General features: G+C 42.2%; 1 protein-coding gene across 1 annotated transcript in view; it reads left to right on the top strand.

The window, feature by feature from the left end:
• Window positions 1-217: 217 nt before the first annotated feature.
• The window catches only part of NREP (neuronal regeneration related protein), a 40537-nt gene continuing 28621 nt past the window's right edge, over window positions 218-12133 (top strand). Inside the window, exons 1-2 of the mRNA XM_029942694.1 lie at window positions 218-228; window positions 911-912. The gene's annotated coding sequence lies outside the window, so the exon portion shown is untranslated. The remainder of the gene's footprint in view (window positions 229-910; window positions 913-12133) is intronic.

The following is a 12133-nucleotide window of genomic DNA, read 5'->3' as shown; positions in this document are numbered from 1 at the left end:
TTTGGAGAACCTTCTAGTCCAACATCCTTATCGTACAGAAAACGGAATTCCTAGTAATCCATTTCTGCTAAAACTCTCCCTTTAATGATGGCATTTTACAATGGCCTTCATAACTAAGCTACTGTAACAACAGATAGATATTTTAAAATCATTGTGTAATCCTGGTTCATTTGCTTCAATGATTTAGCTAAAACTGAAGTCACGCAGCATGTTTTTAGGGGCTTTCGTGTAATTTTTGGTTTACATTAGAAGGATAGGGAAACACTGAATTTTGATGGCACAATAAAACCCTAAGTTTTCCATTGGCAGGTATAGATACATAAGGAATATATATTTAATTGTGCATGCATATACATGTATGTTTGTATGTATAAGACTTCTGTGTAAAAGAATATGAAGCTTCTGACCAGTTAGTTCTGCTTTCAAATCCTACCTCTTGTCATTTAGTAACTGTATGTAATCCCAGGCAAATTATTTACTCAGTAATCCCATATCTGTTAAAATGTATTAAAATCTGTTAGAATGAGTTAAAGAATGTCTAACTCAAAGAATTCAGTGAAGTCTAAGGGAGATTATGCAGGTGAATGTGCTAACACAGAACCTCTAAAAGCATATAGGTTAGTAGCGCTCCTCTTTTGACTAGAGTCTCCCCTCATGTGTCTTTACCTACTGCTTACATGCACTTGGCATCATTTCGTTATTTCTAAATGTAGCGTCAGTGCTATTCCCCTAACAGGTAGAGGAAAAGAAAACAAGGCATTAATATGGATATGAGAGATACAAGTTTGAACACTTTTTTGTTCTTCAAGTGAAACCACAATTTTCTATATTGAATGTTTCTTTCCTGGTAGAAAAATGGTTCTGTGCATGAACTTTGGGAAATACTTCGAAAGAACTCATTCAAGTCAAGCTGTCATGCCTTTGTCTCTTGCTTGCCCAGGAAGAGGGGATTGGGAATAGTTCATTATGTTTTCTTCCTGACACCCAGTCAGATTAGCATCAACTCAGTTTCAACTTCAGCACTAAATCATACTTGAATTTGGTATGGGTAAAGATTAAAAAAATAATTCTAGTGTCTCAAATAAATCCTAAGGCAAGTTAAGACATGCCTTGATAACCTAAGGAGGGAAACCATAGTTTGTATAATTCTCCACAAATTCTGTGCATCTTTGAAATGGAATATTGACAATTTAATAAACATTTAGTAAAATTTTGTTATGAACTGATTAGCCACTTGAAACTGTTTTAAAGAAAAATGTGTATTCTTTCATATTTATTTATTAAACAGATGTTTTACCCACTTACTGCCAGGTTCTATGTTAAATTTCAGGGATCTGAAAATCAGAAGTAATGATCCCCAAAGTCTGGTGATAAGACAAACACAATGAAAAGTTTAAAATACAATGTGACATGTGCTAAACTAGAAGAATGCCTGCCTTTCTGATCTCATCTTCATTACTCTTTTCTCTTGCTCATTACACTCCAGCCATATTATCTCAAACACACACTTCTTATGCCTTAGATAACCTACAGGTTAATGCCAGGGTACCTTAGCACTTGCTTTATTCCCCTCTGATAGAATGCTTACCTTCTTTATCTTTCAGTTACTGGCTCCATCTCATTTTACAGGTCTTAGCTCAAGCGTCAGCTCCAAGACACCTTCCCTAAATATCCTTTTCCTCAACCGTGCCCCTAGCCATTCTTTGCCACATCATTTAAAACATTTTTTTCTTTGTCATAAAATGCCTTGCTTACTAATTTGTTTAGTTGCAACATGGATTTGTGATTGTGATTGTAGAATTAAGTTCCATTAGGACAGTGCTACAGTCTATCTTGTTCACTGTTCTATCTCCAGTGCTTAGCACTTTCCTTTGTGCCCAATAAGCAGGCACTCAACAAATACTTAGTGAGTTGAATGAATGGTGCCATGAGGAATCACAGGGGCCATTAGGGAAGCTTCACACAGGTCATGTTTGACTTGAGGCTTGAAGGACGTTGTGTAAGATACAGGCTTAACACCAATCAGAGAATGACCAGAAGAATGAGTTGAAGAAGGTTCCTACCTGGTGTGAGTGAGTGCATGGAACTGTGACCATTGGCATAAACAGAGAACTGAAGTTATTCACAGACTTTGAAGAAAATGATAATTTCAGGTTGGGATAAGTTGGGATGATGCCCGTGGGACAGTCAGGTAGGGATGCATCAGGGACACTTAATCAAAAGAGATAGGTCTGTATTGGAGATGGAGCTTTCTGCTACTTGTTACCTTGTGAAGCCACCAAGAGAGTTGCCAGTGTGCTAACGACTCCTCAGCGTAGATCCTTCAGGGACTACTTAAATAAATAAGTTCTTTTTGTAATTTACAGCACATTTTACGAAAATTATGGAAAATATGCTGAAGCTAGTCGTTAAAACAGCTAGCTAGGCTTTTGAAAGTTTAATTCTTCTTTATCGCATTAATTTGTCTCATAAAATCTTCCTTTTCATATATGTTACTAAAATACAGTTCTGTCTAATCTCTGTTTAGCCTAATTCAAGTTGAAGCATCAAAATTGTTGACTGCTTAGATTCCTAAGAATGTGTTTGTATATAACCAACAGAGGCTCTGTTGCTGTGTATCCTTTTTTTTTTTTTAATTCTTTTACTGTTTTAATTTACTTGAGAGAGAGAGAGAGAGAGAGAGCGCGCGCGTGAGCAGGGGAGGGTCAGAGAGAGAGAGGGAAACACAGAATCTTAAGACAGGCTCCAGGCTCTGAGCTGTCAGCACAGAACCTGATGCGGAGCTTGAACCCATGAACTGTGAGATCATGACCTGAGCCGAAGTCGGATGCTGAACCGGCTGAGCCACCCAGGCACCCCTGTTCCTGTGTATCCTTAAATCCCGGAGGCAGGGTAGATGTCAAAGTAAATTCCAGTTTGTGAAAAGTGGACAGAAAGAATTCAGGACATTTAAAACTGAAAAACCGTAAATTTGTTGACAGAGGAATGAAAAAGTTTCTGAACTCAGCAACCAATGAAGAATTACCACCCAGAGGATTTATGACAGAAAGAAGTGTTCCCCTACTTGTCAGACTCTTCCAGGAAAAGGCACTTATTCACCCCTTTTGTGGGAAAAGCACCCAACTCCATGGAAGAGAAATCAATAGACTGCTCATCTGAACTTGAGGTTGTGGGGAGGAAGCAACAGAACTCCACAGGGATAGACTAGGCTAAGAAGGCCCTGTAGACAATGAGGGAGGCAGACCCAAGAAGAGAAATTTGCAGACGCCTGTCCTGGGCAGATGTCTGTCCTGGGGAGGTTAACTGAGCACCACCTTGCATGCCCCTCTACACTGTGTTCTTGATTTCTTTCTCTAGTGAGGAGCTGAGGTGTTTTACCCTTTCTTCAGGGTGCACTTGAGAGATTACCGTGCTTTAAGGCACTGACACTTTGGTGCAAACTGAGGCAAGTCCATGCAAAAGAAAACCTGGCAATCTGTCCTGACTTCTTCTTCTCCAGTGCACATTCTCAAAATTCTCAGGGAAGTCTCATGGGCTTTCCTAATCATGGAGTCAAATTCTCACTATTTTACTATAATGCCTTTGAGGATCAACAAAAATAAAACTTACACGGTTTAAAAGAAATGATTAGGACACATTTTCTAACTCCAGCAAGGTGTTGAATTTAGAACACAAGGGCTACATACAAGGCCAAAACCAAGGTGAATGTGAAGTTATGAAATGTGTGCACTTTTAAAAGGAACTGTAATAATGGGTGTGTATGTAAATGGTGTTGCAGGGGTGTTTTCTGACAGTATGTCATTATCAGTATTTGGTGGAGTAACTGGCACGTGGTGTCATTCAAAACCATTTTTGAAATAAATTGATCACCTCAGAGGATCACAAGCTGCTTTAGGGACAGTTTGGGTGCCATTTCAACAAACTGTTCTGCCTGAAGAACCATCTCATTTCTGTAAATTGCCAGAACGCATGGGGTAGAAGAAGGAAGATGAGTCTGACGAGTGTGAAAAAGAGAAGAAGCCAGAGAGGACGGCCAGGAAATTAGGGGAAGTTGAAGAGTGAAGGACCAGTGTTCACCGGTCTGGGTTCAAATACCAGCTGCACTATTTACACTGTGCCGAGTGACTGGCGGGCTTACCCTCGCTCCTCCTCAGTTTTTCATCGATGAGATGAGAACGCCACAGAATCGATGCAAGGACTACATAAGCCAACTGCCTGCACATGGGCAATGCTTGTTTCAAGTGCTCTTTTCTGGGAAATGAAGGGCTTTCAGTGAAAAGTAATGCAATCTTTTAGTCATGATTTAGACAGGCTAATTAGTGTTAATGAGCTGTGATCCTAAGTGACTCCTCTTGTTTTTTCTCCCTGTTGCCCAGTCTTACGTATATATGTTTAAAAAGTACAACAGATAGGTGTGATATTATTATTAGCTAAACCCAACCACCTGTATTATTCTTGGCATGTGCATCTCTACGAATTCCAGGGGAATCTGATATCTGGAGCTTCTGGCAAGTGCTTACCTTCTCGAGCACCTTCACAAGGAGAAGAGGTACATTATCCCAAGTTTTGAAAAGAAGCTCATTATAAAGGCAAATAGTCTTCTGTCTTCCAATCAGCTGTTTCTCTCTTGGGTCAGCCTCCTGCTTTCATGTCCAGTGAGTGGGCAGGTGAGGAAGTGGATACAGTTAGGGTCTCCTAAACTCTAAATCCTGGCGATCTCGGGCTCTATTGAAGTCTGGAGGATGGGACAGAACTTTGTTCAGCTCTCAAGGTACCTGAGTTGATTTCAGAATTAGAGCTAGTATGCACAGAATGTAGTAAACACAGCACCAGATAAAGGGATATTTCCGTCTAGGGACATTTTATTACTCTACCACTTTAATGACAAGACAAGCACCACCTTCATATCATGTAATAGCATATAGTTTGTCAGTTTCTTAGAGCACAGTTCTTTATTTCCCTAGTGCTATGGAGAATACTTGTTGATTACTTTAATCAGTTTTAAAATGCAGAATTTCCCATGGAAAAAAACATTCTTCTTTGTTAAGGGTAATTAGCTAACACACACGCACACGGGTGCATACACATTGGATTTTAAATAGTTTCCTTTTACTTGTTTTGGAACAGCATTCACCACCAGTATTATTTTTAAAGTTTTGCATTACCATTCAGATAACTTTTAAGGCAAGCAGAAGGCTAATTTTTAAAATGTGTTTCATATGGTCTGTTTTGCCTGGTAGGATAATCTGGATAAATCTTCCTTTGAGACATTCCTTCCATTTACCTCTTTGTTTCTGCAACAGCTCGCTTGTTCTTCACATCCAGGAGGGCTCACTTGACTTTTCCAGGGATTTTCAATTATATCCAGATGTTGGACAAAATACAAATTGAAGGCACCATGCTTTCCAGAAGTTCCTCACCTCCTATGTTTGTCCTTTATTTATTTATTTATTTATTTATTTTAGAGAGAGAGCATGAGCTGGAGAGAGGGCTGGAGGGAGAGGGAGAGAGAATCTTAAGCAGGCTCAGAGCCCAATGCAGGGCTTGATCTCATGACTATGAGGTCAAAAGTCAGACGCTTAACCAACTCAGCCACCCAGGTGCCCCCGTCTTTTATCTTTTAAATGCTATATTCATCATTATGTTTTATAGAGTGACATAGGTTTTAAGTCATTATGTATTCACTTTGACATTCATATTTCATACTTTGCTAAATTTACACCTATTTTTCCTCTTCTCATTGCCAAAGTCTCCCATGTCGGTGGCTTAGTTCTTGATGTTTTGTGTTCCCTCCTGAGACTTACTGAATTCTCAAATATGAAGGCGTTTTCTGAACTATTCTCAGTGTGGGTTTCTAAGTGGTGAAGTGGAGAATCCTTCTCATCTGCGCTGCCTTCAGCAGCTGTGTAAATACAGCTGGAAACTTGCAAGTAGACAGGGTTGAAATTGTAAATAGGTTTCCTTATGCGTTTTGAAGTGGTGTTCTGAGAACCACGGATCCTGAATTTCAGATGAGCCTCCACAATGGCAACTTTCATATACCTATTTAACGTGTCTTTCTAGATTTGGACACAGCCTTGCCCTTTGAGGACATATTACTTCTTCAGCTTCAAAATATTTCTTGGACTTTCCATCTTACAATATCTTAAAACTCATAACAAATAGAAATATTATGAATCCTCTACCCTTCTGAACGTTTGGTGCAGGGAAGGTGTATCAGTTTGCCAGGGCTGCAGAGCAAAGCACTACAGACTGGGTGGCTCAAACAATGGAAATTTATTTTCCCACAGTTCTAGAGATTAAGGTGTCGTAAGACTGGTTTCTTTTGAGGCCTTTGTCCCTGGCTGGTAGATGGCCATCTTCTCCCTATGTCTTCATGGGGTCTTCCCACTATGTGCCTATGCCCTCATCAACTCTTCTTATAGGGTCACAAGTCACATGGGATTAAAGCCCCTCTTATGACTTCATTTTACTCTAATTATCTATTTTAAGACCCTATCTTCAAATGCAATCACATTCTGAGGTGCTGGGGGTTATGACTTCAACATAAAGGGGACACAATTCAGTCCATCATAGGAAGGAATCACACAGAAAAGGGAGATGATAAGAAAATTACTCAAGATTTGCTATTAGAAAATTGACTGTGTGGATTCTACACTCAGCAGGTATAGTACTGAGCTCATTATTAGCCCCTTCTCCTCCCAAATCCACTCTTCTTCCTGTATTTTCTGTTTTAGAAAGAAGCACGATCATCCAAGAAATCACAGAACCAGAAGTCTAGGATCATCTTAGACTCTTTTCTCCAGGTTATCTGCAGTACTTTATCAAGCCCCCAAGGAACCTTGCAATTCTACTTCCATAATGTAACTTGACTCCTTCTCTCTTCTCCTTTCCCATGGGCCATTTATGGTTCCTCACCTGGATGACTGTAATAGTCCCCTAATTGATCCCACTTCAATTCTTTACCTTCTTCATACCCAAATGCATCCTCTGAATTGCTCTAAGAATAACCTTCCTGGGAAAAAAATACCTGTTCATGTCATATTCAGATTAAATTTCTTAAATAGTTATATATAGCGTTAAGCATAAAATTCAAATTTCTTAGCTCAAGCATGCAATATAATTATTTCCTTTCAATATGATTGGTTGAACTTAGGTCATTATCTCATCTCTAGCCCATTATCAGATCCAAAAAATTTAATATCATGATGGGCTAAAATAATTAGGATCTACTCCTCAGGATCATCTTCCCTGGAACTTGAGGGCTATAAGGGGGGAATAAGACTAGGACGAGTCAGGATTTCATTAACAAAGAGGAAGAGGACCCCAAAAACAAATAATCCAGTTAATACATGGGCAGATGATATGAATAGACATTTTTCTAAAGAAGATACCCACATGGCTAACAGACACATGGAAAGATATTCAGCATCACTCATCATCAGGGACATGCAAATCAAGACTATAACGACATAGCACCTCACACCTGTCAGAGTGGCTAAAAGCAACAACATAGGAAGCAACAGATATTGGTGAGGATGTGGAGAGAGGGGAACCTTATAACACTTTTGTTGGGAATGCAAGCTGGTAGAGTCACTCTGGAAAACAGTATGGAGGTTCCTCAAAAAGTTAAAAATAGAACTACCCTATGTCCCAGCAATTGCACTACTAGTTACTTACACAAAGGATACAGAAATACTGATTGGAAGACACATATGCACCCTGTTTATAGCAGCATTATCAACAATAGAGAAACTATGGAGAGAGTCCAAATGTCCAACAACTGATGAATGGATAAAGAAGATGTAGTATGTATGTGTGTATACACACACACACACACACACACACACACACAGACACACACAGGAATGTTACTCAGCCATCAAAGAGAATGAAATTTTGCCGTTTGCAATGACCTGGATGGAGCTAGAGTATATTATGCTAAGCTAGAACAAGTCAGAGAAAGATAAATACCATATGATTTCACTCACATGTGGAATTTAAGAAACAAAATAGATGGACATAGGGGAAGGGGGGAAGAGAGAAGGAAGCAACCCATAAGAGATTCTTAACTATAGAAAATAAACTGAGGGTTGATGGAGGGAGGTGGGTGGGGGATGAGCAAAACGGGTGATAGGCATTAAGGAGGGCACTTGTGATGAGCACTGGGTGTTATATGTAAGTGACGAATCACTAAATTATATTCTTAAAGCCAATATTACACTATATGTCAACTAACTACAATTTAAATAAAAACTTGAAAAAAGAAAAGAGGAGGAAAAAGACAGTGTGCATTAGACAAGTGACCAAAAACGTCTACTACAGTCTGTTCCTTCATGGAATTTACAGTCTGGTGGTGAAGACAGAAAAATAAAGCCAAAGTTACAGCAATGTGATAAAGGCCGTGGAGAGCTCTGAGCACAAAGATTCCTTTCTAAATTGGGCCAGTGGTTCCAAGCACGTTTCCTAAAAGAAGTGATACATAACCTACGTTTATGAAGAAGGATTAAAAGACATTGAAGAAAGGGAAAGGGGCATTGTGGCAGTAGAACAGCAAGTGAAAAGGCCCAAAGTCGTGCTGCAGACTCACTCCCTGGGGAGTCGCGCATCCCTGAGGCTGAGCAGATGGGGTCGGGAGGTGAGGCTCAGAGGAGATCCGGTGTGAAGTTTTGTTCTAGAAAGTTACCTATAATAACTATGATTTCTGCGTGTGTACGGCTGACTGATACAGTATGCAGTTTCACACAACAAGCACTCTGGGACTACCATATAAATCCCAGTTGAAGAATGAAGAAACAGATGAAAAGGTTAAATAACTTCTCCAGGGTCACACAGAGCTGACTCTAACCACCTTTCCCCCCCCTAACCACTTTCACATGTAGCCTTTTGCCTAGAACTCAAATTCATGGAACTTGTTACCACAAGCAGTGAATGACACAGACTGAAAGTAAACAAAATTGCAAGAATGTATATTTGAGATAAATTTGACTATATGATGATACATTTGGGAGGTTGAAGGAAAACCCGTATCTAAAGTACCTTCTCCTTTTGACCAAATCCTCGGATGGACTCGTCTTTGGCATCCATGTGAGGGACAGCAATGGTCAGCTTCTGACTGGGGATTCTTATTTTCTGGCATCACCTGGCTGTCAGTAGGCACCGATCAAATTCCTTAGCTCATGACCTGCCCTGCCTCTACCGCAAGTGCCCCTTTCCCCTGTCTTCAGGTCGCTGGCTTGTATTCATTCTTTCCAAATTCAGTTTAAGAATCACCTCCTTTAGAAAGTTTTCTTTTAACCCCCAGCCTGATGGAGAAAGGAGGCTTTGTGCTCGCTGCGTGCCCTGTGCAGGGCTCTCCAATTGTCCTCACCACACTGCCCTGTAAGCCGGCCTGTGGTTGTTTCTCTACCCCTCACCCCAGACTGTAGATTCCATGAAGATAGGGACGTTGCCTGCTTCTTTCTCCTCTTTCCTAAGAAAACCTTGCTTCTGTTCAGGTCTCTTGTCTCTCCCACATGTAGTCCACATGACTCAGGGGAGGCCACCTCTCCCATCTCAACAAATCGATCTGATCATTTGAGACGATGGTTCTCAACTAGGGGCACTTTGCCTCTTCAAGGAATGTTTGACAATGTCTGGACACACATTTGGTTGTCACACTAGTGGCATCCAGTTGGTAGAGGCCAAAGATGCCCCTGAGCATCCTACAAGGAACAGGATACCCCCACTTCCTCCACCTCGCACCTCGGCCCCGTCAGAAAATTATTCAGCACCCGAAGTCAGTAGCACTGAGGTGAAGACACCCTGTGTGGCTTTGGTTCCTGAATTATCTAGGGATAAATACATGCCCTAAGTAACCAATCAGACTGAATGAAAGGACTCCTATTCTATGACTGGGAAAGAGATGGATGATAAAGCTAGAAAGTTGGATTGTGGTCACATTGTGGTGAGATTTGGGTGGAAGGCTAAAGTATGGTCTTTATCCTGTTGGAGCAGGGGGTACCATGATTAGAAAGATATTCCAGGATAGTGGATCTATCCTCCAACCTGCAGGGCAGATGGGAGGGGGGCAGAGGGTGCTAGCCTCGAACACTAAGTCAGCTATTGCTACATTTCCTGAATGAGGTGGCATGCTGAGTTCCTTCATGTCCCTAGTGACTAGTACAGTCTTCTCTACCCGGAAGGACTCAAGAATGTTTCTTGGATAGTTAGACTGTAACAGTTCTCTGGAACACAGTAAATAGACTATGATTCTGACCTAGTGTTTTTATTTCTTTAAGAAAAAAAACAAAACTATGTCACCCAAATATTTGTGGCTACAATGAAGAGAAATTAACACATAATAAATCCCAAATTTCCCTGTGTTTTTAAAGGACGTCTTAGGGAAGTTTTGCATAAATACGAAAGTCAGTGTGTGTGTGTGTGTGTGTGTGTGTGTGTGTGTGTGTGTGTGTGTTTTCTTGTAGAAGTTACTTTTGAACATATCTCCCTGGGATAGTTTTTTGGTTGATGTGGCAGTGTCCCCTTGGATTTCTTTTTGAGCCTGACTCTGAGGTCAAAGATCTCAATGTTGAGGTGCCCTTGACCAGGCTGCTGGGGCTCAGACCCACAGAAGCAGCCCCCAGGTTTCTGCCCAGTCTCCCCTCCCCACTTACCTTCAGACCATTTACCTGGTGAACACTGGCCCTGAAGGCATTTAGGGAAGTTTGTTTGTTGAGTTTTGTGTCTTGCCTTTGTTCCTAGCCATGGCTCCAAGGTAAGTTTTTTTGTAGGAAAAATGTGATGTTTTAGATTAATTCAAGGAAACTCCTAGCTGGCCCCTTAAACGTTACACCCACTGGCAGATTAAGAAACATTTGCTGCTGCAATGGCTTTGTAGTGTGAAATAAGATCTAAAGTCCTGGCAACAAAATTATAGAGAATTTTTTCTTCAGAATTAACAGTGTAAAATTGCTTTTGAAGGTGTGCTATTTCTGTACCCAAAAAACGTAAATCTAAAAAAGAAGACCATCTATAAACATGTTTTTGTAAATTCTCCCTCTCCCCTTCCCCCCTCATCTTTCCTGACTGCTATGATGGGAAAACACTGCTTTCAGTGATTAGAAGTAAAATGTGGATGGTAAATTTAGAAGACGTTATGATCTTTTATATCTGTTTTTTGGCAAAGCAATTTAATTAGGAAATAATCTTTCCTTCTAACATCTGACATTTGCCATAAAATGATATCCTGTTTTCTTGGCAACAAAACCGAGTTGTAGCAAAATTTTGAGCTGTTACACTACTATGAAGATAGATTTTAAATAAGACCAATTTAAAAAGTCAAACACAAAGCACTTTAAAAAAAAAAAAGCAATCTCCAGTTTTAAAAAGTGTAATTTTAGTAGGGCAAGGAGCGGTGGGATAAGCTAAATCCTTCAAGGAACAGGGAGCAAGAGGGGGGTGTGTCTCGGGCCCATCACACCAGGTCGCGGCTCTCGCCTGTCTGTGCGCACACGTGTGTGTGCCCAAGTGTGCGCGCGCAGCCACCGGGGCCTCTGGGCCGGGCCTTCGGGGTGCTTCCGACCCCGGGGCTTCCCGCGGGCTGGGGCGGGCGCGTGGACCCGGTGGGGCTGCGGGGCAGACCCGGGCCGTGTGCAAACGCATGCGGCGCGGTGTGTGTGTGTGTGTGCGCGTGTGTGTGTGTGTGTGTGTGTGTGTGTGTGTGCGCGCGCGCGCGCGCAGCTCCAAGCCGCTGCGGGCACCATTTTCTGCTTCGCTCGGGACAGGCACATAAAAGGGAAGGCGGCTGCCGCCCGTCGCCGTCCTCTTTCCCTCAGATGCCCTCTGCTGCAGGTTTATTATTACAGTACGGGCCGCGCCGCCTCTCCCCGCGGCCTGGCGGCCTGCCGGGCTGTGCAGCGCCCTGGCCGCCTTCACGCCTGGCGCGCCCCCAAACCGCCTCCTCCGCCTCCTTATTTGTCTGAAAAGCAACCACACGTCGAGGCGGAGAAGCCGGCCGGGGGGAGGGAGAGGCTGGGCCGGGGTGTGTGCTCGCCGTACTCCGGGGCGGGGCCGGGGCGGCGCGCTGCTCCGCGGGCCCCTTTGTCCCCCAGGGGCTCGGCGGGAGCAGCGGGGGCGGCCCGGCGCGCGGGGT

This window comes from Suricata suricatta, chromosome 6 (genome assembly GCF_006229205.1).
Source record: "Suricata suricatta isolate VVHF042 chromosome 6, meerkat_22Aug2017_6uvM2_HiC, whole genome shotgun sequence".
Lineage (NCBI taxonomy): Eukaryota > Metazoa > Chordata > Mammalia > Carnivora > Herpestidae > Suricata > Suricata suricatta.
Note: the sequence above shows the minus strand (reverse complement) of the source record. Positions and strands in the feature narration are given on the sequence as shown.